This window comes from Culex pipiens, unplaced genomic scaffold (assembly GCF_016801865.2).
Source record: "Culex pipiens pallens isolate TS unplaced genomic scaffold, TS_CPP_V2 Cpp_Un0014, whole genome shotgun sequence".
NCBI classification, from domain to species: Eukaryota; Metazoa; Arthropoda; class Insecta; order Diptera; family Culicidae; genus Culex; species Culex pipiens.
This window is the reverse complement of record NW_026292831.1, coordinates 50,956-76,971: the sequence shown is the minus strand read 5'-3', so window position 1 is coordinate 76,971 and position 26,016 is coordinate 50,956. Positions and strand designations below refer to the sequence as shown.

General features: G+C 38.1%; 1 long non-coding RNA gene across 1 annotated transcript in view; it reads left to right on the top strand.

Moving 5' to 3' along the window:
• The window catches only part of LOC120430732 (uncharacterized), a 30,978-nt gene extending 5,778 nt beyond the window's left edge, over window positions 1–25,200 (top strand). Inside the window, exon 3 of the long non-coding RNA XR_005607720.2 lies at window positions 24,811–25,200. This is a non-coding gene — a long non-coding RNA (uncharacterized LOC120430732). The remainder of the gene's footprint in view (window positions 1–24,810) is intronic.
• The last annotated feature ends 816 nt before the right edge of the window (window positions 25,201–26,016 follow it).

Here is a 26,016-nt window from a genome sequence, read left to right as displayed (position 1 = left end):
AATGACTTTTAAAAATACATTGGTGTTTTGTGGCTAAAAAATGTATGGAACGGTATTTTTCTGACAAGTGCATTCGAAAGCTCTGCTCATTTCCTTTCCAAAACACCCCTAAACATCAAGGGTTTGTTGAAGTTTTGCAAAGTTATATCCAATTTTGTAGACGCGCCTAAGTCAAAAATTTACCAATTTAAAAAAATGTTTTAGCTTCTAGGCGCCGAGGTAAGGACAAATTCAACCAACCAAACATGGTTTCGTTCATAACTTGGTGGGGGCTATTGGAAAAGTACACTGCTTTTGATTTTTGAGCACCTTGTGTAAATAGTGGTCCACTTTCAGCGAGAATTACTCAACAAATAAAAAATTAAATCAAAAGCCATGGCTTTAATATTTTAGAGAAAAAAGTGTTTTGAAAGACATTTTACACCAGTCTGAAAAACAAATTCATAAAATTCTAAAAAATTTTAGACGATTTTTTATTGTTTGTTTTTATTTTAAAGATTTTTGAAAACAAAAAAAAAAAGATTGTCGGGCTGATTCTGAAGGAGCTTTTTGGGAAATAAGCACATAAAATTGCATGAAAACTGATAAAAATTTAAAAAAAACTTTAGCGCTAAACAACCATGATATTATGAAAATTTATCATGTATCATGTATCTTCTGAATAATATACTTTTATAAAAAAAAAACGATCAAATCATTAGTAAGATATTGTTATCTCTTCTAAAAATTAATGAAATCTTTCAAATACATTGTCATACATGGTCATCATTGCCCCACCTAGCTGTAGAGCTTGCTATAAATAAATAATTTTAAAATCGCTATTTAATGGTACAATACTGGATTTTTTAAAAATTCGTTTTAACAAAGTCATAGGCACGACCTGAAATAAAATGGTTATAAAAAAATCTGGCTGATTTTTGTACATTTTTTATGGGTTTTAACGAGCATTTTCTTACCTTGTTACACTTGCCGCGTTAGAGAAATCTGAAAAATGAAAAACCTATTTTTGAAAAAAATAATAAATCCCCGCCTTTCAACCGGTTTAAGCAGTTTTTTATTTTTTTAAAATGCGGTATTTATTTTGTTTTTTATTGTTTGGAAAGATACAATATGAAATCGATTGCCATATCTTGATTAGCAAAATATTTGACAAAAATCATCTGAAAACAACCAGCAAATTTTATTTAAGGGTGCACAGCAACCAAGGAAGTTGTTGTCTTCTTATGCCAAAATTGACAAACTTACGGACCCAATCCTGCACAAATCTGATTGTAAAAACAGGCAAATTTTGTTGTAAATCACTTAGTAGACAGTACTTTAGGGGATGAATAAAACATTATATCGATAGTTCCCGTAGTTTCGAAAATACTAAAATATCTGTAACAAAAATCTTGGTGCAAAAGCTCTTGTTGATGTGCACCGTTAAGCCTGATATTTTGATAAAAAATTTCAATAATTTATAATTCTCAATAATTTTACATCGAACTGTTTTCAAATGTTAGGTTTTCTTTTTCAACAAACAAGATACCATTTATTTAAATACAATTTATTATTTTCATTGTTTTGCAAAGCATTTTTAAAGCAATATAAGTCTCCCTGTGTGGATTAATCGGACCGCGCACTGGACTCACAACCCAGAGGTCACTGGTTCGAATCCCGAGACAGACGCAAAAATGCTAAGTGTTAATATAGGTATTCGGTGCCCTCTCCCCGTACCATACCTTCACACGGAGGTGGAGTATTGTCGCAAAAAGAACGATACACGCCTGTGGTTCCGTTGACGAAACCGCAAGGGCACACATTATAAGGTGTTACCTCGATTCCGTTATAAGGCTTTCTAGACCCAGGGAAACAAATATAATTTAACCCATAAATGACGAATTTATTGTCTCAGTGTCCTGATGCAAACAATGGCCGAGCTCGAGCTGTCACAGCCCTGAAAAATATGTTGGCTGACATATCGGGTAGGCAGTAAAAAAATCCAGCTAGAAGTCGCCTGACAAAAAACTTTTGCAAGAAAGAGATAGCAAAACTGATGGAAACAAACCGCCAGCTGCCTTGTACACATACAGTTAAACCTCGCAAGGTGCGCAGGTGTGTATTGCTTCGTCTAAAACTGCATTATATTTTTGCAATTAGTTTTAGATTGCAATAACATTATGTTGTTTGAGAGTAAGCGAAGAAATACAACGCATAACGCCTGCGCACTATGCGAGGTTTAACTGTATATCAATAATTATGTGTAGCTAATCAATTATAGATAAGATTCAGAAGACTCTTTAGACACGAATTTCAACCAAATAGCGCTGCACTGATTACTTAGTTTCCAATAAATATCATATTTTATTGAACTTAACAACAGTGTTAAGTCAATCAAAATTGTTACTCTTTACTTTGAATAGCCTCAACAATACCTAAAACAAGGTTAAAGATAGATAATCAACCAAAAAATCGTACCTGGACTATAAAATATCACATTTAAAATGGGTTGGGTGAACAATTACTGAAAATAAGTAAATTTCTAAACAACTAAATTGATTTTTTTTAAGAGGTTTTATTTTGATTTTTCAACACTTAAATTTGGTTAAATATTTTTACGAATGTCTAAAATACTGTGCCTGGTGGCTAATAACTCTGTTGTTACATTTTGTGAAGTTATTTTTTGAGTTACGTTTCCTAAAAAGTGTATTACAAGAATGTAGCATGTTTTTTTTTTTTTCTACATAATACATTTTTGTACAAATCATTCTACCACAGAAATGCCTAACCTTAGCTCCCCACCGGACAGCAAAGATTTTATGGTGCTGCTACCGTGGAATTCGACCACGCATCGCTCAATCAGGTGGCGTTAAATTGTATCTGGTTTGTTCGAAAAAATTAATCAATGCGTATACCCTAAACGGAACCGACAGCAACAAAAAGGCAGGTAGTTCAAACTACCGAATCTCGTTTAAATTTACGACCACAGCAAAGTAAATAACAAAACGTCGTCACCGAACCGATTGAACTGGTGTACGACCACGTGTTATAATCACAATTGAGCAACACCGGAACGTTATTATTTTTCCGCAATTTCGAAACCAAAAATTCTGACCCGTCAACGCATGCCGCGGTTTCAAGGCTTGCTTGCTTGGGTTGGTTATCATACGCAGGTTCAGAGGTGTGACTTTTTAAACATTCTCGTGTTGAACCACGCCGTTATACATTCTGCTGACAGCACTCTAGGAAAAAAAGGGTATCATAAACCGTGATTACTCAATAACGGACACGCACTTGCCGGTGGCCGGCTGCCTTATTGCCCGTAGATTGGCGGGTTGGCGGGTTTCATAAATCAAACCAATCGTATTCATTAGTCAACACGCTGCAGGTTAGTAAGGCAGGGGGACCTTAATTATGTGCGTTAACGAATAGTACCGGCGTGTAATCGTTAACGTGTTACATGAGTATCATGCGTACTTGCAGCAGAAGAATGTCGATTGAGTTTGATACAGATTATACTTTTCCATAATTTCGCTGCCGGCCACATTCGTGAAAGTGCTAACCAGTAAGCAAACAAATTCCAGCCAGCCTTGGATGAGCTATATTATTGAAATTCAAACAACTTTTTCTCGAGCACAAAAGCCGGCCGTAAAATTAAGCCTTGAATGATACTTAGCATCGAAATTTTATGACGCCTGCTACAATCTTGAATGTTGCATGGTAAGTTTGTTGTTTTAATAACTCGTAAAACTAATGGAAAAGCTTGTGTTTCTTTATTACTCTCGTTCAGATCCAGAACTGAAAAATCTAGCCTGATTCAGAACGGACAAAGAACTGTCTCCTCAAATGATTTAACTTCATAGCCTCCAGACGTCCTTCCAGGGGGGACACACTCTCAATCGGCGCGAATTTCCATTTAAGTGCAAATCGCACCACGAAGGGGAAATCACGGCGTCTGACTCGAGTCGACTTACTTGGTGTGGGAAAATTGTCCGCTTTTTGCTGCCGCAATTAACCATATGATTCATGGAGTAAATATTTCCCGCTCTTTTGGAAGATCATCGTCATCGTCGTTGAGGAGAGGGCAATTGCTAATAAAAGTCAATAAATGTCGTGATCAATACTAGTTGTTGCCGACGACACCACCCTTCCCTTCTCAGAGTAAGAATAGGTGTTGAGTTTGATGGGCAGGGGTTCCTTCAAAACAAGAATAATTAGATATCTGTTAAATTTGTTTGAAGGTTTAATTTTGATTTAACTTGTCAATTGCTGAGGTCATAAACTGCCCCTGTTATATGCATTTTCATCCCTTTTGAATTATTGATGCAGTTTGATTCAAAATCGTGTGCTTTTCCAGAAAAAAAACCCAAAGCAAAGCAATCCACTTTAACGACCCCCGGGTCTTTTGTGGGCTCTGTTGCAAGTTTCTACTCATTTCTAGGCGTCCGAAGGTTATGTGTGGTGAGTCACTCAAAACCTCTTTTACGCTAAAAGAAAAAAAAACCCAAAATATTTTAAACTTTGTTCTAGAAATCTGGAGGAAATCCAGTTTTTTTTATATAATGTGTCGGTTTAAAAACTGAAAAAATTTGAATAAAAAGTTGTACGGATTAACTTTTCCTAACAATTTTACCTAAACCAATGTGTAAATTTTAAATATCATAGAAAAAGATGCAAATTTGAAAATTTCATACGTAAATTTTTTTTTATGTGAGATTTTGCCTCAAAACTTTTTCAAAAATTTGTGTCAGAAAAATGTGCAGTTCGACATCAAAAACTGTAATAAATAAAATATGCGAGGCTAAGTTTTCAACTGTTTTTATGTTATAAATTTTAGGTAAAATTACATATTTGTATATATGCATAATTACATTAAAATGAGATACATTTTTAACATCCCGCATTCTTAACTATTTTTATTTCGTACAGAAAAATAAGTTTCCCTGTGCTTAGTAAAATCTGCAACCTTATCAAATTTTTAAAAACAAAACTTAAAAAATCTAAATACACAGGAAAAAATAGTTTGAATTTTGATTGTGTCTCTTAACAATTTCAACAATCGATTATTTTTTGTATTTTTTATTTGATATAAACTTTGTAGAGGTTTTTCTTGTAATCATTTTTCATTTCACATTTTGCGACAAAAAAGATTTGGGGGTTTAAAACGACAATTTTTGAGCTATGACAGAGCAAAAGCAAAACATATTTTGCAGCGTTGTTTTTTTTAAATCATAACTTTTGGAAAACTTTTGAAACGGTAAAAAAATAATTTTGCAAAATCGGATTTGAAATCAAGTGCACATTTTTCGCGGTAAATCCATCCTAGTCTGAACATATTTTTTTTTATCGAAAAGTTCAGTAAATATCCTACAAATTGGACTAAAAACTTTGAAAATTGGCCACAAAACGAAAAAGGAACAGCAAAAATGGGTGTTAGCCAAATATCACTTTATCTTCAAATGTCAAAAAAAAATCATTTAAAAGGATTGCCAACAAATAAAATTTATGACCCACGCTTGAAAACGTCCTAGCTTAAAAAGGCCTTTATCGGAGTCTAGAAATGAAATTTTGTAAAAAAAATTACAATCGATGTTTTGTAAGTACAGTCCAGACTAAATTATCCGAAGGCCTCGGGAAAATTTCACTTCGGATAACCGAACTTCGGATAATCGAAACTTTAGATAATCGAGTCTGGACTGTAGTTCAAATTAATTTGGGCAATTATCTTGAATTTTGAAAAAAAAACTTGTCTTCGTGGTTTATAGATAGTTTCAACAGTAGGGGTTCAAATTGTGAATCATTGATAAGGTCAGTCCAATTTTTGTTTTTTTTCTGATCTAGTTGAGGTCGAGGGAAGGAAAAACAAAATCGAATCGAAAAACAAATGCATTAAAAATTAACAATATCAACAAATTTATGAAAATATTTTTTAAAAATTATACGTACGTACGTACGTCTTTTTCCGATCAGTGATCCATAAACTCAAATCTTGTAAAAGTCTTTAAGAGCTTTGTTTGATCAAAAATACAAAAATAAACGTTTTACAAAGTATTGAAAACCTTCAAAATTGGCCCGAAAAAATATTTTTTTCAAAAAACTTGAAAATTTCAGTGGAAATAAAAGTCTAATCAACTGAGCAATCTAAAATGCCCTATTCTGCATTGATAATCATATTTAGCATGTTTGGGCTCGCTTAAATATTTTGAACTTTTATGGAATTCCAATGTACATCATCGCAAAAACTTTTTTTTCTCGCAAAACCCAAAAATAAAATTTTCGTTAGTGCTTAGAAGTTTTGGAAACTTATGATTGCAAAACAATTGCTGTGTGTGCTTTTTAAAGCACTTTTTTGCCTTCCTCACTGAGGTAAGGCTATAATCCTGCTCTAAAAATGATTTTTTTATAAAAACGTCGTAGACCCACCTTCATGTATACATATCGACTCAGAATCGAAAACTGAACAAATGTCTGTGTGTATGTGTGTGTGTATGTGTGTGTATGTGTGTGTGTATGTGTGTGTGTATGTGTGTGTGTATGTATGTATGTGACCAACAAACTAGCTCATGTTTCTCGGCACTGGCTGAACCGATTTGACCCGAACCTGTTGCATTTGACTTGGTTTAGGGTCCCATAGATCGAGTTTTATACAGATTGAAGTTTCGATAAGTAGTTCAAAAGTTATGTATAAAAATGTGTTTTCACATATATCCGGATCTCACTTAAATGTATGTAAACTATGTCCGGGTCCATCATCCGACCCATCGTTGGTTAGGTTATCAAAAGACCTTTCCAACGAGCCTAAAACATTGAAGATCTGGCAACCCTGTCTCGAGATATGGCCACTTAAGTGATATTGATGTACTTTTTGGAAGCCGGATCTCACTTAAATGTATGTAAACTATGTCCGGATCCACCATCCGACCCATCGTTGGTTAGTTTATCAAAAGACCTTTCCAACGAGCCTAAAACATTGAAGATCTGGCAACCCTGTCTCGAGATATGGCCACTTAAGTGATATTGATGTACTTTTTGGAAGCCGGATCTCACTTAAATGTATGTAAACTATGTCTGGATCCACCATCCGACCCATCGTTGGTTAGGTTATCGAAAGACCTTTCCAACGAGCCTAAAACATTGAAGATCTGGCAACCCTGTCTCGAGATATGGCCACTTAAGTGATATTGATGTACTTTTTGGAAGCCGGATCTCACTTAAATGTATGTAAACTATGTCCGGATCCACCATCCGACCCATCGTTAATTAGGTTATCAAAAGACCTTTCTAACGAGCCTAAAACATTGAAGATCTGGCAACCCTGTCTCGAGATATGGCCACTTAAGTGATATTGATGTACTTTTTGGAAGCCGGATCTCACTTAAATGTATGTAAACTATGTCCGGATCCACCATCCGACCCATCGTTGGTTAGGTTATCAAAAGACCTTTCTAACGAGCCTAAAACATTGAAGATCTGGCAACCCTGTCTCGAGATATGGCCACTTAAGTGATATTGATGTAGTTTTTGGAAGCCGGATCTCACTTAAATGTATGTAAACTATGTCCGGATCCACCATCCGACCCATCGTTGATTAGGTTATCAAAAGACCTTTCTAACGAGCCTAAAACATTGAAGATCTGGCAACCCTGACTCGAGATATGGCCCCTTAAGTGATATTGATGTACTTTTTGGAAGCCGGATCTCACTTAAATGTATGTAAACTCTGTCCGGATCCACCATCCAACCCATCGTTGGTTAGTTTATCAAAAGACCTTTCCAACGAGCCTAAAACATTGAAGATCTGGCAACCCTGTCTCGAGATATGGCCACTTAAGTGATATTGATGTACTTTTTGGAAGCCGGATCTCACTTAAATGTATGTAAACTCTGTCCGGATCCACCATCCGACCCATCGTTGGTTAGGTTATCAAAAGACCTTTCCAACGAGCCTAAAACATTGAAGATCTGGCAACCCTGACTCGAGATATGGCCACTTAAGTGATATTGATGTAGTTTTTGGAACCCGGATCTCACTTAAATGTATGTAAACTATGTCCGGATCCACCATCCGACCCATCGTTGGTTAGGTTATCAAAAGACCTTTCCAACGAGTCTAAAACATTGAAGATCTGGCAACCCTGTCTCGAGATATGGCCACTTAAGTGATATTGATGTACTTTTTTATTCTGGATCTAAAAAATAGATGAAATTTGTATACAGCCATTGTCGGTAATGAGTGAGGAAGGCTCCAACCACATAGGTGGATTAAGTTAGTTTTCATTCAAATGTTGAATCCGTGCACCCCCCGCCCCCTCGACTTTGTTCAGAGTCAAGGGATATAAACTTCAAGAAATGTTCGCATTGGCCTAATTTTTTTTTGCAATAACAACACAGCTCGATTTTTTTTTTAACTCGATGTCAGTAAACGCTTCAGTTTCATCAAGGTATGGTAGATTGGGGCTCCCTGTACACGCTCCAATTGACAGAATTCAATTTTAGTGAATTTCCTGGAAATAACTAAAATTGTAAATTTTGGTATAAATGCAATGGAAACGTCGTAAACAACCATGCGCGTTTTTCTATGGGGGCCTGTCGATTGAATCGTGTTCAGGGAGCACAAATCTAAAATTTCGAGTTGTGTTATTTTTTGCCTCCTGATTTTTTAGAATATTTTTGAAGAAAGCACATAACCTTGAAATAAAATTCGCAATGACCAAAGAAAAAAAGATATTTTAACTTAAATCATCTAAATAAATGAACACTTCTACCCATGTTCCGAGAACCTCTGTCATCAAGTACACCTTACCTCACCAGATTCTCACTTCATACCAAGAAGCATTGCAGGTATAGGTATTAATAATTCAATCCGATCCAACAATTAACTTCTTCTCCGCGCGACAGAATGATGTTTCGCGCTCCTTCGCCCTCCCCGAGTGTTTGCTTAATGGTTTGCGATCGCGATTAAACCCGCGATTAGAGAGACCGCGCGCACTCGGACACAATCTTAAAACTTTCAAGTTATTATTTTTCACAGAGCATTAATTCCCCCCTCCCGCGCCGCAAGAATCATCCATTATGGATTTGTGCGAATTGAATCGAGCGCGATTCGCCTTTAATCGTTCTTCTATCAAGGCGCACTTGTTGAGTGACAACGGGGAAGTGATTTTCGCGCGCACAGAAGAAGTTCAAAATTTATGGAAACTGCCAATATATACGGTTAATCGCCGACTCTGGCTGTGTGTGGTCAGGAGGAAAGGTTTATCGTGCTGAACGAAAGTGATTTTTCATTGAGCGATAATTGTTCTTAGACACAGCGCACTGGACAGCTGGTATTTTGATTGAGCTTGATTGGTGGGGGTCGGTTGAGGGGGAGCTGGTTGAAGGATTTGAATTACAACGAGATGTAATTGTTCGTTTCTTTCCGCAAAGTTCTAGGCTGTTGTCATACTTGTTTCACGGAATGCATTAATTGTGTGTTAAATACATGAATAGTTTTAAAATTGTGGCTTAACACATGTCAGTAATTAAGTTTTGCAACCATGTTAATTACATAAAGTTTTATTTAAAAAACCAAAGCTAATTTTAACGATTTAAAATGGAACATACACATATTCTAGACCTTTTAGTCATCCAGCTCCAAGCGAAACTTATTTGCGAATACAGTGGAGATTTTCCGTTATCCCCTTAAAAAAGTGGTACATCGACATGCGTGACGGAGATGGGAGCGGCCGACAATGGATGGCTGTCATTGTGGTCAGAATCTTGTTTAGGTGGAGTTGGTTCTATTCCAAATCATCAATTCCTTGGCAAATTGGGCTTAGACAATCATCACATCACATGGCGAAATCCAGTCCAGAAATTCTAGTTTGTTCTAACAAATCGACGTCGTCGTGCTATCTTGTCGCACCCGCCATTTTGACGTTCCGAGAAAAACGCGTTTTATTGTTTGACCTTGAATATACAAAAACGAGCGCACGCAATGTAAACAATAACAAACACGTTTTGTTTGGCTGACCATTCTGTGCATTGTCCCGAAGTTTGGTTGAAGTTGGTTGCTGGAGTCCCGAGTTATAATTACAAATGTTTACGGTAGTCTAGCTTGTACGTGCGACAAACGCATCCTGACTTTCCTGGCCTGAAATCCCTTTGGCCTTTTGTCGCACTTACATCAATTTTCATGGAGTGACAAGATAGCACGACAAGATTGAAACTACTTTCATATGTAAAGTGACAAAAATGCACGGAGTTTTTTAGGTTTTTGTTGAATATCTCAGGATTGAAATCGAATTTTGGGGATCTGTGAAGGTCAAAAGGTGAGGCATTGTGAGCTGCACAAAATGGCGTTCTTAACTCAATTTGGCCCAAAATGCACGTACGACAAGTAAGCACGATGGCGACGAAATCTACTCCCGGAATAAGCCCAATACCGGACTGCGAAGGGTACATTAAACCCTCCCTCATCAACCGGACGTCCTTTGTCGTTCATTGTCCTACATCCCGATATGGAAAGTTGTTGTGGCGGCGACTTCTCAAGTCGTGTTTCACGTCCTCAACCCAGGTTCAGGAGACTTGAAAGATCTTAGTGAGCTGTGTTTATTTCTCGAAACATGCTTCCCAACCCCACAGTACAACCGAGCAAAGGTCCAACATAAATAAATAAAAAAGCACCCAGTCATGATCATTGGCCGTCATCGTAAAATCTGCAGATTGTGCCTGAAAGAGCAATAAACTGAGTTGTAAACTTGAGCAAAGGGAACCGGTTTTTCGGCGCAGATGGGTCGAATCGAATGCATCGCCGCACACTTGGATGGCGGCGTTGACATCGCGGTGAAAAATGATGCTGACTCCGGTGCCTATCTTGACTCTGCGCGTGATGATGCCATCCAGATCCATTGAATAATAATGAGCTGCTGCAGCCATTCAGAAGCGTGTAATTTATGGCTATGCTGGCAGTGACATCATCGTTTTGTTTGTTTACCTGACGTTCAATTTGTTCAATTTGTTTACACCGCACTAATACGCCTAAATATATGTTGAGGTGTGGTGGAGCCGAATGTGATCTCAGCTTTAAGTTTTAATTGAATTTATTAATTTTTAATGTTAAAATAGTTTATAGTCATCAATCGTTAAACATTTCAAAAGTAATCTTAGAACCAGGCCAGGGGAGTCGGGTAGCTTTTAAGGCAACTCCGATTCCGCCTTCTTTATATTTTGTGACTCCGACTCCAGCTTCCGAAAATCTAGTGACTTCGACTCCGACTCCAGGTTCTCAAAATTAGCTGATTTCGGCTCCGGGTCTTCAAGTGTACCCGACTCCACCAACTTCACAGCCCTGCACGGATAGAAATCTTGTAAGAATATCCGGTAACTCTGTGTTTTTGAATTAGTAAAAATTGAAGTGTTTCCAAAATCGTCAACATTTTTTCCGATTTCAAACAACAATGCTGTCGATTTTGAATACATTTAGGGGAAATATTCCATTTTAATATTTCCCAATACATTCTAATCAGTCGAAATAGCACTGGGCCACGCCCATTTTCCTATTTTCAGCTTAGTCCTTTTTTTCTTCCATCGCTCTTTTGGGTCTGCTTAGTGCTGCCAAAATTGATGGAATTTTAAGCGAACACTCACGAAAAGTAGCATTCATAGTGAAAATTTCCTGGCATCACTGGGTCACTCCAACATTCGCTGCTGGTGGTGTTGGTGGCCACCCTTTGTTCTTTATTTGCCTTCGCTTCTCGCTCGGTTTTCTACAGCCTTCGATTGGAATGGGTCGTCAAAAGTCAAACGTCAAAAGACTTGGCGCGTTTGTTTTTTCGATGGCGCTTGCTAATTATTTACATATTCCGGGATTATTTTTCAAGTGAGTGACTAATTAATGTGCAAAAGAACATGTTGCCGGTAGTTGGAAGTGATTTCATATCTTAAGCGTTTGGAAAACGATAGCGTAAGTGAAAAGATATTGATGGCATTTTCGTTAAGCAGTTAACCTCTCATCTTGCGTGTGGATTAGCCTGTCCAATTTTGAGGTCATGTCGAGGAATTTCAGGTGCTCACTTCTTAAATGATAGATTATGATGTTAGGAACAATGTTTTCTTAGACAAGAAAAAAGGTGCAGGTGGTTATGTTACACATGACCAGTATGACAAAGAACTTTGCTAGATGATTGTTGAAATTTTCGATTAGAACGTCCGATCCAAATTTCCCCATGATTCCCTTATAATTACACAAGACAACTCTTTTGTGGTCTATTTCGTGGCTCTGAAACAGGCTGTTTGATTTGTAAAGTTTTAAGGCATAATATCAACGTCCTATCGAACTAAGGGGATGAAAATTGCAAGTGGAGCTGAACTGCCCTATTCAGGGCTCTAATTGATTACGAAATAGTTATTCTAAATTTCCAGAAACAGATTTCAGAAGTTTAACAGTCATTTTTCCCCAACTCTTATGGTTTGGCAAATGTCCCCCCATCGGAACATCCCCGGGGCGTCCGGCCACTCCGGATTGTGGCCACTACTGCTGAAATCTCAAATTTCATGTCCAGTATCAAAATCCATAAAGTTTGATACCCATATTGTACCAACTCTTATGGTTCGGCAAATGTCCCCCTATCGAAAAATCCCCGGGGCCTCCGGCCACTCCGGATTGTGGCCACTACTGCCGAAATGTCAAATTTCATGTGCAGTATCAAAAACCCTACAGTTTGATACCCATATTGCCCCAACTCTTATGGTTCGGCAAATGTCCCCCCATCGGAACATCCGCGGGGCCTCCGGCCACTCCGGATTGTGGTCACTACTGCCGAAATGTCAAATTTCATATTCAGTATCAAAAACCCTAAAGTTTGATACCCATATTGCCCCAACTCTTATGGTTCGGCAAATGTTCCCCCATCGGAACATCCCCGGGGCCTCCGGCCACTCCAGGTGGTGGCCACTACTGCCAAAATGTCAAATTTTATGTCCAGTATCAAAAACCCTAAAGTTTGATACCCATATTGCCCCAACTCTTATGGTTCCGCAAATGTCCCCCCATCGGAACATCCGCGGGGCCCTCCGGATTGTGGCCACTACTGCTGAAATGTCAAATTTCATGTTCAGTATCAAAAACCTTAAAGTTTGATACCCATATTGCCCCAACTCTTATGGTTCGGCAAATGTCCCCCTATCGGAACATCCCCGGGGCCTCCGGCCACTCCAGGTGGTGGCCACTTCTGCCAAAATGTCAAATTTCATATCCAGTATCAAAACCCTACAGTTTGATACCCATATTGCCCCAACTCTTATGGTTCGGCAAATGTCCCCCCATCGGAACATCCGCGGGGCCTCCGGCCACTCCGGATTGTGGCCACTACTGCCGAAATGTCAAATTTCATATCCAGTATCAAAAACCCTAAAGTTTGATACCCATATTGCCCCAACTCTTATGGTTCCGCAAATGTCCCCCCATCGGAACATCCGCGGGGCCTCCGGCCACTCCAGGTGGTGGCCACTACTGCCGAAATGTCAAATTTCATATCCAGTATCAAAAACCCTAAAGTTTGATACCCATATTGCCCCAACTCTTATGGTTCCGCAAATGTCCCCCCATCGGAACATCCGCGGGGCCCTCCGGATTGTGGCCACTACTGCTGAAATGTCAAATTTCATGTTCAGTATCAAAAACCTTAAAGTTTGATACCCATATTGCCCCAACTCTTATGGTTCGGCAAATGTCCCCCCATCGGAACATCCGCGGGGCCTCCGGCCACTCCGGATTGTGGCCACTACTGCCGAAATGTCAAATTTCATATCCAGTATCAAAAACCCTACAGTTTGATACCCATATTGCCCCAACTCTTATGGTTCGGCAAATGTCCCCCAATCGGAACATCCCCGGGGCCTCCGGCCACTCCAGGTGGTGGCCACTACTGCAGAAATGTCCAATTTCATATCCAGTATCAAAAACCCTACAGTTTGATACCCATATTGCCCCAACTCTTATGGTTCCGCAAATGTCCCCCCATCGGAACATCCGCGGGGCCCTCCGGATTGTGGCCACTACTGCTGAAATGTCAAATTTCATGTTCAGTATCAAAAACCTTAAAGTTTGATACCCATATTGCCCCAACTCTTATGGTTCGGCAAATGTCCCCCCATCGGAACATCCGCGGGGCCTCCGGCCACTCCGGATTGTGGCCACTACTGCCGAAATGTCAAATTTCATATCCAGTATCAAAAACCCTACAGTTTGATACCCATATTGCCCCAACTCTTATGGTTCCGCAAATGTCCCCCCATCGGAACATCCGCGGGGCCCTCCGGATTGTGGCCACTACTGCTGAAATGTCAAATTTCATGTTCAGTATCAAAAACCTTAAAGTTTGATACCCATATTGCCCCAACTCTTATGGTTCGGCAAATGTCCCCCTATCGGAAAATCCCCGGGGCCTCCGGCCACTCCAGGTGGTGGCCACTACTGCCAAAATTTCAAATTTCATGTGCAGTATCAAAAACCCTACAGTTTGATACCCATATTGCCCCAACTCTTATGGTTCGGCAAATGTCCCCCCATCGGAACATCCCCGGGGCCTCCGGCCACTCCAGGTGGTGGCCACTACTGCCGAAATGTCAAATTTCATATCCAGTATCAAAAACCCTAAAGTTTGATACCCATATTGCCCCAACTCTTATGGTTCCGCAAATGTCCCCCCATCGGAACATCCGCGGGGCCCTCCGGATTGTGGCCACTACTGCTGAAATGTCAAATTTCATGTTCAGTATCAAAAACCTTAAAGTTTGATACCCATATTGCCCCAACTCTTATGGTTCGGCAAATGTCCCCCTATCGGAAAATCCCCGGGGCCTCCGGCCACTCCAGGTGGTGGCCACTACTGCCAAAATTTCAAATTTCATGTGCAGTATCAAAAACCCTACAGTTTGATACCCATATTGCCCCAACTCTTATGGTTCGGCAAATGTCCCCCCATCGGAACATCCCCGGGGCCTCCGGCCACTCCAGGTGGTGGCCACTACTGCCAAAATGTCAAATTTCATGTCCAGTATCAAAAACCCTAAAGTTTGATACCCATATTGCCCCAACTCTTATGGTTCCGCAAATGTCCCCCCATCGGAACATCCGCGGGGCCCTCCGGATTGTGGCCACTACTGCTGAAATGTCAAATTTCATGTTCAGTATCAAAAACCTTAAAGTTTCATACCCATATTGCCCCAACTCTTATGGTTCGGCAAATGTCCCCCTATCGGAAAATCCCCGGGGCCTCCGGCCACTCCAGGTGGTGGCCACTACTGCCAAAATGTCAAATTTCATGTGCAGTATCAAAAACCCTACAGTTTGATACCCATATTGCCCCAACTCTTATGGTTCGGCAAATGTCCCCCCATCGGAACATCCCCGGGGCCTCCGGCCACTCCAGGTGGTGGCCACTACTGCCGAAATGTCAAATTTCATATCCAGTATCAAAAACCCTACAGTTTGATACCCATATTGCCCCAACTCTTATGGTTCCGCAAATGTCCCCCCATCGGAACATCCGCGGGGCCTCCGGCCACTCCAGGTGGTGGCCACTACTGCCGAAATGTCAAATTTCATATCCAGTATCAAAAACCCTAAAGTTTGATACCCATATTGCCCCAACTCTTATGGTTCCGCAAATGTCCCCCCATCGGAACATCCGCGGGGCCCTCCGGATTGTGGCCACTACTGCTGAAATGTCAAATTTCATGTTCAGTATCAAAAACCTTAAAGTTTGATACCCATATTGCCCCAACTCTTATGGTTCGGCAAATGTCCCCCCATCGGAACATCCGAGGGGCCTCCGGCCACTCCGGATTGTGGCCACTACTGCCGAAATGTCAAATTTCATATCCAGTATCAAAATCCCTAAAGTTTGATACCCATATTGCCCCAACTCTTATGGTTCCGCAAATGTCCCCCCATCGGAACATCCGCGGGGCCCTCCGGATTGTGGCCACTACTGCTGAAATGTCAAATTTCATGTTCAGTATCAAAAACCTTAAAGTTTGATACCCATATTGCCCCAACTCTTATGGTTCGGCAAATGTCCCCCCATCGGAACATCCGAGGGGCCTCCGGCCACTCCGGATTGTGGCCACTACTGCCGAAATGTCAAATTTCATATCCAGTATCAAAAACCCTACAGTTTGATACCCATATTGCCCCAACTCTTATGGTTCCGCAAATGTCCCCCCATCGGAACATCCCCGGGGCCTCCGGCCACTCCAGGTGGTGGCCACTACTGCCGAAATGTGGTGGCCAATTCCAATTCCCGATCATGCCGGCTGGCATGTCTTGGCGTGTTCATGCCTCCAGGCTATCTGCTCCCGGGCCTCCAGGCCGTCTGCAAACGGGCCACCAGGCCATCTGCTCCTGATGTGGTCTCGTCGACGGCCAGCAACAGACTGAATTTTCGGGACCGACCGAGCCGAGTTTTGTTAATTTAGATCGGGGACGTATGCCCCGCCTTTTTGCACCCATTCTCCTACATCTCCTTATTCGCTTTTTGCCGCGTCGACGATCCGAAAATTATGAGGTAGAGTGGGGGTGATTTTAGATACATCAATCTCACGTCTCTATATTGACTGATTGGGAAACGTTTGTTCAACCAACCAGCGTGCACCAAAAAGAGGGGAAATTTGCCGAGAGGGGAATTCGTCACGTAACGTTTTCGCTTCGCGAAAATTTTGGATTGACACCCCGTATAGAAACCTTAGGACAAAGTTCTTTGTCAAAATAATAAAATACTTTCTCGCACCCCCTAGTCGATTTACTGAAAAAAGTCACCTTTGGGAACAAATTTTCTTAAATCACTTGGAATCAATACAAAAACTGATTCAATCTGGTGAGTATTGAGTCTTCAAACGATAGGTTTTTGTCCATAGATTAAGATGCACTATCAATATTGGACCAAAACCTAAGTTTTTGGACTCTCCCATGCGGATTTATGTCGAAAAAAATCACATTTTTCGAAACTTTTTTCAGAAATGCTCATTTAATTTAGGGTAGCCTATTTTTCCCAGTAAAACCGTTATATGCAGCTTGTAGGAAATTTCATGGCGAACATTTTTCCCTCTGAGAAAATGCAATTTCGACACCAGAGCCGAGATATTTGCGATTTAGTGAGAAAAAAAGTGCCAATTTTCAAAATTTCTCAGAATTCAGAAGCAAAGCCTACTAATTACACGATGTTGCAAGCATGTGCCGCAAAGGTCAGGGTATGCTTTCTTATAGTAATTTTGGCCGCTGAATCCGAATCTGAAATCAAATTTCGTGTTAACAGTGATGTTTTGTAGCTACACCCTTTTGAAATCGCTGCAATTCAAATTGCTTGCAATTTCGGTCATACTTTTCTCGGTTTTCGTTCCACTTTGATTGATATTTTACTCACAGATCTGTTAAATGTTTTTTTACGTTTTGATTATGTTTTAACAATGTGTTTAGCAATTCGGAGATAGCATATGCTTAAAATGTTTTATTTGAATTCCGGGGTGACTTTGATAGTCATAGTTTTTCTTGTTAAAATCAGATTAAAGGTGTTCAAATTTCATTTTTACGTCAAATGTACCATCACTAAGGTTGCTGATATAGTTTTAAAGAAAAAAAAAATCAATGTTTATATTTAGTTAACTAAGTTTATAAGCTTTTTATCAAAATACATATACATTTTAGGTAAAATTGTTAAAAAGTCTGAATTATGCCTAAAATTCGTTAAAACTAGTTTTGTTAATAAAATCATAGATTTATATTTCATTTTAAACTCAATTCGTAGCACTTATCTAAAATTTTTAATTTTTACATGAAATTTGTTCTACTGAAAATGCCTATAAATGTGGAGGTAAATTTAAATTATGTTTCAAAAACGCATAATATTTATTTTTACAAACTTATTTTACTTTCTCCTAATGGAAAATTGTCCAAAAATGGAGAAAAATAATGACACTTTGTGAAGATTAAAATAATGCTATGCTATGCTATTTTCTTAATTATAGTTATTTAACTTTTTGAAGTTTTCAAATTTTATTAAAAAGGTCTTCTTGAGGTACTTTGAACACTTCCTACCAAGGTCAGTATGATTTGATATCATTCAATTTGTACTCTTCTTTTTTTCTAAAAAATCTCAAATCTATCAAAGTCACCCCGTTTTACGGTACTTGTGATGGTTACAAGCAAACCCAGCATCAAAATCAAAATTTATGTTACTGTCTGCTCAATAACTTTGTAGAATATTGATACACTCTAAAAATAATTCTGCAATGTTACAAAATATTGAATAAAATCAATTAAAAAAAAATCAACCATAACATTTGAAATTGTTGAAAACACACACTTATGGCGTTTAAAGCAACAAATAAAAATTAATTATTTCTCAAACCATTTTGATCCATTGGCTCTTAAATTTTCATGTTTTTTTTTCAATTTGATCAGAGTTTCTGGTTTTACTATTCAAATGATCCTTGGGTCGCTAAGGGTTTGCAACAAAGTTCCACTTATGAAGTGACTCGCGCCACCTGAGCTAAGTTACTGAACCACTGACGTGACGTGACATCATTCGAGCGTTTGTTGTCATTATTGTCCAGCTCCACTAACTTGTGACTGTTGTTAGTGCGCTTAGCAATGCGACAAATTTCCATAAATTTGCATTCATTCATTCATTCGTCGAACATGATATTGACCTTGTCAGGGTCTCTTTCTATTATATTTTTTTTTTGTTATCTCGTTCAAACCTGTTTTGTCCAGAAGCAAAACAAAACTGGCAATGCGATGGGCGTAACGTGCAATCCAATTGCCAACAATGAAGTTTACTAACGCTTTGGAAACCCCCCACGCAAAGTTTGTTAGTTGGTCGGAATGTCATTAGCGGGAATTTTGCGATGATAGTCATGTAAGCGGCTTTAATTGTAACATTGGCTGAAAACGGCATTTGTGGAGTTCCGCATTTGATTACCCATCCATTGATGGATGTGCACTAGGGTGCCCAGAATATGGGACTTTTTTTCAAAACCTCGCTCCACAAGCTGAATATTGTTCCTTGACCTATTTTAGGACTCTGTGCCAAATATGAGCAAAATCGGTCATCATTTACCCATTGATACTCGGAGGTGAAGTTTGTATGGGAAAAATCGAAAAAATGTATGGAAAACCCAAGATTCTTACGGTTTGGTCTGCACGGTGCGCTACTTCCATCCAAATATTCCCAAAAGTGAGATTCTTATTGAAAATTTAATGCTCTACAACTTTGTAGAACACACCAAAGCTGTAAAAATCGATCCTGAAAAGTTATTAGCGATTTAAAAAAGTCATTTTTGTATGAAAAACATTTTTTTCGCCAACTTTAGGCTCGAGTATCAATGGGTTAATCTCATCCAATTTTGCTTAAAATTAACACAGATGCTTAAAATAACCCAAAAACCCGTTTTTCGCTTGTGGAGCAGGGGGTCATTTTTTCTGGGCACCCTAATGTGCACGTGCAGAGAAATATTGTGTGGAGGCGTGAAATTTCAATGATTGGACGCTTCCTCTATTTGTAATAGATGCATTCCAGAGATGTGTGATGTAATAAATCATTTCAAAGGCTGTGTTAGATAACTCCCTATTTTGTGTTTTTTCTTCATTTTAAATTACTTTAAATGATGAAGTTAAAAAAAAGTGTTCATAATTTTATTTAAACTGTTCTGAAACTACAAACTGCAGAGTTTGGTACGGTATGTCCACGCATCCTTCCGCTCCTGTCGATTCTGTGATATCTGATCTGTTCAAAGATTCCTCTTTGTAGTAAACACAACACAGTAGGGCTGGCTGATATTTTTCGGAACATGCTACCTATAATTCTAGATTTTTTTTGAATAGGTCCTATAAACATATAAAACACAATAGCTTATAGGACCTTTTGAAATAAAAAAAAACTCTAGAATTATTGTTTTGTGTTTCTATTTTTTTTAAATTTTGTGATTTTCTATTTAATATTTTCAAAATATGAAATTATATTTTCCAATTAAAAAGATAAGTTCTGTCAAAACGAAGCCTTCAACATCCCTTCTCCTCAAATCAGTTCGTTGTCTTCTTCTGTAAATTTACATGAAGTCGCTGAACAATAAATCACGAAGCAAAACAAACGTGGGTAGGAGGCGAAAACCAAATTAAAAAAAAGCTCACCCAAGATTTGGAAGCAACTCTGTGCTGAAGGTAAGCAAAGCTCGTGGACTTAATCAAGCGGAAAAGTGGGTGGTGGAAGGGGGTGACTTGAATTCCGACTGCGTGCATTTCGTGTGGGGGAGTGGCTGAAGAAGCTTAAGGTCAAGTTGAAACGACACAGAATAGAGTGAGTCGGGCGATAAACGAGTCGGTTTGAGGGAGGTTTTTAAACTTTGAGTTGGTTGATGAAATACCCCTGAAGGTAGACTACTTGGTGAAGCATCTTTATTCTTGGGGTAAAAATTTTGCCAATAAAACTAGATTTTCCTTCTAACGCCAATTTTATTTTCTCGGGTTTTATTTTTATGTTTTTAGGAGGACATTTTGAGCAACTCTTGTTTTACAAAAAAAAAACTATCCTTGTTTTGTTTTATGCTCTTCTCTTCTCAATGCTTTTTAAAGATCAGAAACAGGTTGAAAAAATGATTTTTTAGATCGAAGCCCGCCTAAATTGCTAAATTAGATGATTAAATCATTTTAACTCTCTGACGCCCATAATAAGAGAACATTTATCAAGAAACTCAGATTTATCAAAAACTACAAAATAAAAGCGAACTAATTCTTTTTACATCGTTCTACTTAGGATGTAAACTGGTACTGATACAATTTTCAATAGAATCATTCTGGGTAATATGTAAAAATATTTGAAAGAAGTTTTTTTTTCTCTTAAGGGGTTACATACATGTAAATCATCAAAAATGTCAGAGATTGGTATGAGCACACATTCAAACTTTTTTTTTAAATCTTTTTGCAGGACATTAAGATATAGCTATTTGAAGTTAGCAGTTTCAAAAAACTTAATTAAAAAAAAAGATAAAAATATTTTTATGTTTTTCATTTAAAAAATCATCAGTTTTTGATTTTTGTGTTTTCTCAAAAGCAAAATTTCAAAATCGGGCTACGTAATGACCACGGAAATGTCTTGGGAGTCTTCACTACAAATTTCAGCCAATTTGGTTCATCCCATCTCGAGATATCGTGGCACCCGTAATTCAACTCGGCGTTTAGAGTAAAACTTTTACAAAGTTTGACAATTCGCTTTGCGCATGGCAAAATTGTGAACTTAAATCGTCTCTTACTCAGTTTAGTCACGAAATATCTTCATGAAACTTTCAGGAGTGATTGAAAATCATCTTTTTAGTGGATTTAGTTAATGTTCAGTAATATGAAATTTTGTAATTTTCAACATGTATGTAACCCCTTAAAAGAAACAGAAGAGAACGTGAAAGAACGCTTCCTAAACAATAAAAAATGTGTTCATCGAATCATAAATTTAGTTGATTGTCAAATTTTGGGTCGTTGACCTAAAAAAATACCTCAAAAATCTTCTAATGTGTCCAAGCAATGAACTATCTACTCAATTTTAACTTATATGGGGTTGCTGATCTCGAGGATAAGCAAAAAAAAAAGAACACGGATTACTCTCCATTTGAATTCTTGAAAACTTGATTTTTCCTAAAAAAAGTCTCTTTCCGATCTGTTATCACAGATTCCAAAACTTGATCAATTCGTCATAGAATGAGGATTCTTTTTGTATTTTTTTTTATTAAGGGACAATCTATGTTTTTATGGAATTCTCAGAACGTGGACAGTTTTTATTTTTAGATTAGAGATTTAGATTTAATGAAGACACCAATTCAACTTAGTTTTGGGTAGAACTTAAGAAAAAATAGTTCTCAAAAAAAGTTGCTTAAAGAAAGTTACCCATCAATTCGAATTTTCATATGTTTTATGACAAATAATGATATCTTTTGAGCTGTGTAAAATAGAGTGCTCAGAAAAAATGAGCGAGGTTTTGAATTTATTTAAAAAAAACTTTATGTTTGATATGTGGTAAATAAAAAGTCAAAAAACATTTTTGAATTTATTTTTAGAGGTAGAAATAAATTTGCTATCTTAAAATTTTCCGAATTTTCCTCTCGAATAAAAATATTTTCAAAATTTTCAAATCAACCTAACATTTTAAGGCTCTGGAAGGCATCATTCTAGATCGACAATTTGGCGGCATGTTTATTTTAGAAAAATATTCAAATCTTGATTCAGAATGTATCAATCAAAAAATGGTTTTCTTTGTGTTGTTTGGAGAAACATTTTACATATCGTGATTATTTTTGCCTTCCTCACTTTACTGAGGAAAGGCTATAAAATCACTCGAAAAACGAACTTCTTAATTTGACCTCCTAGACCCACCTTCACGTATACATATCGACTCAGAATCAAATTCTGAGCAAATGTCTGTGTGTGTGTGTGTGTGTAGGGATGTGGGTCTGTGCACCAAAAAATATGCACTCGATTATCTTGAGACTGGCTTAACCGATTTGGACCGTTTTGGTCTCATTCGATCCGTCTTGGGGTCCCATAAGTCCCTATTGAAAATTATGAAGTTTAGTTAAGTACTTCAAAAGTTATGCTAAAAAAAAGATTTTGACTAAAGTCCGGAAGATTGTAAAAAGGGTGGTTTTTGTAAGACACCCCGTCATGCTATACATTTTTAGAAAGGTATTTGAAAGACCTTTCTAACGCGTCCAAGACATTGAAGATCTGACAACCCTATCAAAAGTTATAAGCACTTAAGTGTTATTTATGGACTTTTTGGAGGCCGGATCTCAGATATTTTGATGAAAACGTTGTCCGGATCTCTCATGCAACCTGTCGTTGGATAGGTCATCAAAAGACCTGTCCAATGCGTCCAAGACATTGAAGATCTGACAACCCTATCAAAAGTTATAAGCACTTAAGTGTTATTTATGCACTTTTTGGAGGCCGGATCTCAGATATTTTGATGAAAACGTTGTCCGGATCTCTCATGCGAATTGTCGTTGGATAGGTCATCAAAAGACCTGTCCAATGCGTCCAAGAAATTGAAGATCTGACAACCCTATCAAAAGTTATAAGCACTTAAGTGTTATTTATGCACTTTTTGGAGGCCGGATCTCAGATATTTTGATGAAAACGTTGTCCGGATCTCTCATGCGAGTTGTCGTTGGATAGGTCATCAAAAGACCTGTCCAATGCATCCAAGACATTGAAGAACTGACAACCCTATCAAAAGTTATAAGCACTTAAGTGTTATTTATGCACTTTTTGGAGGCCGGATCTCAGATATTTTGATGAAAACGTTGTCCGGATCTCTCATGCAACCTGTCGTTGGATAGGTCATCAAAAGACCTGTCCAATGCGTCCAAGACATTGAAGATCTGACAACCCTATCAAAAGTTATAAGCACTTAAGTGTTATTTATGCACTTTTTGGAGGCCGGATCTCAGATATTTTGATGAAAACGTTGTCCGGATTTCTCATGCGACCTGTCGTTGGATAGGTTACCAAAATACCTTTTCAACAGGCACGAATTAGATTGGAGATCTGACTACCCAATCATAAGTTGTAAGCACCTAAGTGCCCTGCAATATGAAGCTCTGACTACCCAATCTAGTGGTATGAATAATGAGTCAAATTGATAAAACACTGAAAAACACCGCCCTTTTGTGTCTTTTTTGGACAGCACCCTTTAAATGTGAGGAAGGCACCAACCACCCTAGGGTGGATTAAGTAACGTTTTTTTAATTCAATTTACTATTTCTGAAACCTGAATTCAAAACCATCATTGCCCCAAAAGTGAAGGACACCTTCTACGACCTTAATAAGAACCTTAAACTATTATTTCCGTAGTAACAATTCAATAGGGCGAATCTGCGTTTGTAAACAAGCAGTCTATCCCCCTCTTACTTGACGTGAACTGTCACTTGAGCAAAAGGGATAGACTGTTTATTTACAAACGCAGATTCGCCCTATCGAACTGTTACTACGGATTTCTTCTCATATTAAATACATATTAAATAGTTCTGGTGAATTTTCATCATTTAAAAAAAATAAACATTTTTAAAGTAAAATTACTCAAAAAAGAGGTAATATTCAACCATCCAAATTTTCAACCTTCCAAAATTTGTAGTTTCATTTTTTGATATTGGAAAACGGGCACATTTTTGCAGAGTTATAGTCACTATTTCTGCATAAAAAACTTTTTTTTCTTGATTTTATTGAAAAACTGATTATAATTGAACTTAATTTTGAAACGAAAATAAACAATGCAATTTCTTCTGCTTAAAATTACCTCCTCAAGAACGGTATCTCACTTTGACGGTCAACAGTGATTCACACCGTAATTGAATGGGTCATTTTGTTGGCCATTTGTTTGCCATCACCATCAAAGTAGCAGCAGTAGAGTGGAGAGAATTGCAAATGGGCCACTACTTTTATGGTCCATTTCCTCCTGACATCTTTGGACTGTGCTGTTTGCTGTGTGAGTGTTTCGCGCCAAAATGTCTTCTGCAAATAACAGCAACAACACAGAAATGGTGGCGCCATTGCAAATTTGACCGCGCGACGGAAGTGACGAGTTAATTAGCTTTGGAGGTTCTTGATAAAATTGAGAAGAAAAAGCAGAATAAATAGTGGCAACAATGTTAAGCAGTTTGAAATCAGTACAATACTTCAATAATTTTTAATAAAACAATAAATTAGAAGAATAATCGAATTCACAGAGAATTTCTCTATTAGCATTAATATGACATAATACCAACAGATTCATTTTATTTTTCTTCTTTTCCTCTCCTCATTCACAGATTACTATATATGGTTCTATTCTAAACAAACCTTAATTCGTACACACACAAACAACCCAAACCTGAGACGTCGGGACGCACCCCACCATGAGCGAGTTCAGACTGGCCAGCCCCGTCGGAACTCCCGGCACCGTGCGAAGGGCCAAACGGGGGGCCGTCGATGGGGTCGTGATGACTTCCACGACGACGACGCCCAAGACGATTGTCGCCGAGGCAAAGTTTGAAGGACTCACGCTCGAGGGCGTCAACCAGAATTTGGTAAGTCACGACTTGAGTTCGAAATCGTGTGTGTTGTTTGCTTTTAATTTTCTTAGGGATTGTGCGGAATTTTTAAGGTTGCTTTCGATTTCGATATGTGAATTTTATGTTTTTGTTTTGCCCCGCAGGTTCGACTGTTTGCAGAGCTGGTTGTTTTTGTTATTCGTTGAGCTTACTTAATAAATTTTTGTTTTCAGGATTTTTGTGGTAGCATCTAAATTAAACTTACGAGAAAATATTTCAGCTCATCTCAAATTTAGATAATACCACCACTTCGTTAAAAGTTTCTAAATCATTGCGATGCCATGTTCTACAAAATTTTAGAGAATTGAAATATCTACAACTTTGTAGAAAATTGCAACATTTTATCTCTAACTTTTTTCCATATACTTGAGCATTTAAGAGATTAAAACTTTTTTACTTGATTTGTTTTAGGCCGTTGCAAATATTTTTCAAAGTTTATGTCGCCCCCCCCTTCAAAATTGGTCTGAAAAATCAGGGGGCAAAAAAAATATTTTTCCAAAAAACTTCAAAATTTTCATGAAAATAGAAGTCGAATCAACTGAAAACATTCTAAAATGCATTTTTCTGCATTGATAGTAATATTTAGCATGTTTGGGCTTGTTTGAAAATGTTTTGAATTTTTATAAAATTCCAATATACAGCACCGCAAAAAAATTATTTTTCGCAAAAAATAAAATTTTCGTCAATACTTGGATATTTTGGAAATAAATGATGGCAAAACAACTGGACAGGTGTATAATGCATTTTTAAACACTTTTTTCATTAAAATATTGAAACCATTGCTCGTAATTTCAATTTGTATACTTTTTTATTTTTTTGCCCCCCCCTCGACTTTGGTCAGAGTCGAGGGACATAAACTTCAAAAAATATTTGCAACGGCCTTACTTGTTTATTTTTTTTTTGTTTAAATAAATTTGTATTGCG